Here is a 4,248-nt window from a genome sequence, read left to right as displayed (position 1 = left end):
AGATAGCCAAATAGGAACAGCTCCAGTCTGCAGCTCCCAGTGTGAGCGATGCAGAAGATGAATGATTTCTGCATTTCCAACTGAGGTACTGGGTTCATCTCACTGGGGATTGTTGGACAGTGTTGCAGGACAGTGGGTACAGTGCACTGAATGTGAGCCGAAGCAGGGCAAGGCATCACCTCACCCAGGAAGGGCAAGGGGTCAGGGAATTCCCTTTCCTAGCCAAGGAAAGGGGTGACAGACAGCACCTGGAAAAATCGGGTAACTCGCACCCTAATACTGCGCTTTTCCAATGATCTTCGCAAACAGCACACCAGGAGATTGTATACCGTGCCAGACTCAGAGGCTCCTATGCCCACGGAGCATCACTCATTGCTAGCACAGCAGTCTGAGATCAAACTGCAAGGCGGCAGCGAGGCTGGGGGAGGGATGCCCACCATTGCTGAGGCTTGAGTAGGTAAACAAAGTGGCTGGGAAGCTCAAACTGGGTGGAGCCCACCGCAGCTCAAGGAAGCCTGCCTGCCTCTGTAGACTCCACCTCGGGGGCAGGGCATAGCCAAACAAAAGGCAGCAGAAGCCTCTGCAGACTTAAATGTCCCAGTCTGACACCTTTGAAGAGGATAGTGGTTTTCTCAGCATGCAGCTTGAGATCTGAGAACGGACAGACTTCCTCCTCAAGTGGGTCCCTGACCCCCGAGTAGCCTAACTGGGAGGCACCCCCCAGTAGGGGCAGACTGACACCTCACACAGCCGGGTACTCCTCTGAGACAAAACTTCCAGAGGAATGATCAGGCAGCAACATTGGCTGTTCAGCAATATCTGCTGTTCTGCAGCCTCTGCTGGTGATGCCCAGGAAAACAGGGCCTGGAGTGGACCTCCAGCAAACTCCAACAGACCTGCAGCTGAGGGTCCTGACTGTTCAAAGGAAAACTAACAAACAGAAAGGACATCCACACCAAAACCCCATCTGTACATCACCATCATCAAAGACCAAAGGTAGATAAAACCACAAAGATGGGGAAAAAACAGAGCAGAAAAACTGAAAATTCTAAAAATCAGAGTGCCTATCCTCCTCTAAAGGAACACAGCTCCTCATCAGCAACAGAACAAAGCTGGACGGAGAATGAATTTGACAAGGTGAGAGAAGAAGGCTTCAGATGATCAAATTACTCTGAGCTAAAGGAGGAAGTTCGAACCCATAGCAAAGAAGTTAAAAACCTTGAAAAAAGATTAGACGAATGGCTGATTAGAATAACCAATGCAGAGAAGTCCTTAAAGGACCTGATGGAGCTGAAAACCATGGCACAAGAACTACATGATGAATGCACAAGCCTCAGTAGCCGATTCAATCAACTAGAAGAAAGGGTATTAGTGATGGAAGATCAAATGAATGAAATGAAGTGAGAAGAGAAGTTTAGAGAAAAAAGAATAAAAAGAAATGAACAAAGCCTCCAAGAAATATGGGACTATGTGAAAAGACCAAATCTACGTCTGCTTTTTGTACCTGAAAGTGACAGGGAGAATGGAACTAAGTTGGAAAACACTCTTCAGGATATTATCCAGGAGAACTTCCCCAATCTAGCAAGGCAGGCCAACATTCAAATTCAGGAAATACACAGAATGCCACAAAGATACTCCTTGATAAGAGCAACTCCAAGACACATAATTGTCAGATTCACCAAGGTTGAAATGAAGGAAAAAATGTTAAGGGCAACCAGAGAGAAAGGTCAGGCTACCCACAAAGGGAAGCCCATCAGACTAACAACTGACCTCTCAGCAGAAACTCTACAAGCCAGAAGAGAGTGGGGGCCAATATTCAACATTCTTAAAGAAAAGAATTTTCAACCCACAATTTCATATCTAACCAAACTAAGCTTCATAAGTGAAGGAGAAATAAAATCCTTTACAGACAAGCAAATGCTGAGAGATTTTGTCACCACCAGGCATGCCTTACAAGAGCTCCTGAAGGAAGCAATAAACGTGGAAAGGAACAACTGGTATCAGCCACTGCAAAAACATGCCAAATTGTAAACAGCATCGAGGCTAGGAAGAAAATGCATCAACTAATGAGCAAAATAACCAGCTAACATCATAATGACAGGATCAAATTCACACATAACAATATTCACCTTAAATGTAAATGGGCTAAATGCTCCAATTAAAAGGCACAGACTGGCAAATTGGATAAAGAGTCAAGACCCATCAGTGTGCTGTATTCAGGACACCCATCTCAGGTGCAGAGACACACATAGGCTCAAAATAAACAGATGGAGGAAGATCTACCAAGCAAATGAAAAAAAAAGGGGGGGCAGGGGTTGCAATCCTAGACTCTGATAAAACAGACTTTAAACCAACAAAGATCAAAAGAGACAAAGAAGGCCATTATGTAATGGTAAAGGTATCAATTCAACAAGAAGAGCTAACTATCCTAAATATTTATGCACCCAATACAGGAGCACCCAGATTCATAAAGCAAGTCCTCAGAGACCTACAAAGAGACTTAGACTCCCACACAATAGTAATGGGAGACTTTAACACCCCACTGTCAACATTAGACAGATCAACGAGACAGTTAACAAGGATACCCAGGAATTGAGCTCAGCTCTGCACCAAGCAGACCTAATAGACATCTACAGAACTGTCCACCCCAAATCAACAGAATATACATTCTTTTCAGCACCACACCACACCTATTCCAAAATTGACCACATAGTTGGAAGTAAAGCACTCCTCAGCAAATGTAAAAGAACAGAAATTAAAACAAACTGTCTCTCAGACCACAGTGCAATCAAACTAGAACTCAGGATTAAGAAACTCACTCAAAACCGCTCAACTACATGGAAACTGAACAATCTGCTCCTGAATGACTACTGGGTACATAACAAAATGAAGGCAGAAATAAAGATGTTCTTTGAAACCAACAAAAACAAAGACACAACACACCAGAATCTCTGGGACACATTCAAAGCAGTCTGCAGAGGGAAATTTATAGCACTAAATGCCCACAAGAGAAAGCAGGAAAGATCTAAAATTGACACCCTAACATTACAATTAAAAGATCTAGAGAAGCAAGAGGAAACACATTCAAAAGCTAGCAGAAGGCAAGAAATAACATCAGAGCAGAACTGAAGGAAATAGAGACACAAAAAATCCTTCAAAAAATCAATGAATCCAAGAGCTTGTTTTTTGAAAAGATCAACAAAATTGGTAGACCACTAGCAAGACTAACAAAGAAGAAAAGAGAGAAGAATCAAATAGACGCAATAAAAAATGATAAAGGGGATATCACCACTGATGCCACAGAAATACGAACTACCATCGGAGAATACTATAAACACCTCTACACAAATAAACTAGAAAATCTAGAAGAAATGAATAAATTCCTCAACACATATACCCTGCCAAGATTAAACCAGGAAGAAGTTGAATCCCTGAATAGACCAATAACAGGCTCTGAAATTGAGGCAATAATTAATAGTTTACCAACCAAAAAAAGGCCAGGACCAGATGGATTCACAGCCAGATTCTACCAGAGGTACAAGGAGGAGCTGGTACCATTCCTTCTGAAACTATTCCAATCAACAGAAAAAGAAGGAATCCTCCCTAACTCATTTTATGAGTCCAGCATCATCCTGATACCAAAGCCTGGCAGAGACACAACAAAAAAAAAGAGGATTTTAGACCAATATCCCTGATGAACATCGATGCAAAAATCCTCAGTAAAATACTGGCAAACTGAATCTAGCAGCACATCAAAAAGCTTATCCACCATGATCAAGTGGGCTTCATCCCTGGGATGCAAGGCTGGTTCAACATACGCAAATCAATAAACGTAATCCAGCATATAAACAGAACCAACGACAAAAACCACATGATTATCTCAATAGATGCAGAAAAGGCCTTTGACAAAATTCAACAACACTTCATGCTAAAAACTCTCAATAAATTAGGTATTGATGGGAGGTATCTCAAAATAATAAGAGCTATCTATGACAAACCCACAGCCAGTATCATACTGAATGGGCAAAAACTGGAAGCATTCCCTTTGAAAACTGGCACAAGACAGGGATGCCCTCTCTCACAACTCCTATTCAACATAGTGTTGGAAGTTCTGGCCAGGGCAATCAGGCAGGAGAAGGAAACAAAGGGTATTCAATTAGGAAAAGAGGAAGTCAAACTGTCCCTGTTTGCAGATGACATGATTGCATATCTAGAAAACCTCATCGTCTCAGCCCAAAATCTCCTTAA

Source organism: Hylobates moloch, unplaced genomic scaffold (assembly GCF_009828535.3).
Source record: "Hylobates moloch isolate HMO894 unplaced genomic scaffold, HMol_V3 SCAFFOLD_2, whole genome shotgun sequence".
NCBI lineage: Eukaryota > Metazoa > Chordata > Mammalia > Primates > Hylobatidae > Hylobates > Hylobates moloch.
The sequence above is the reverse complement of the archived record's forward strand: the minus strand, read 5'-3'. Positions refer to the sequence as shown.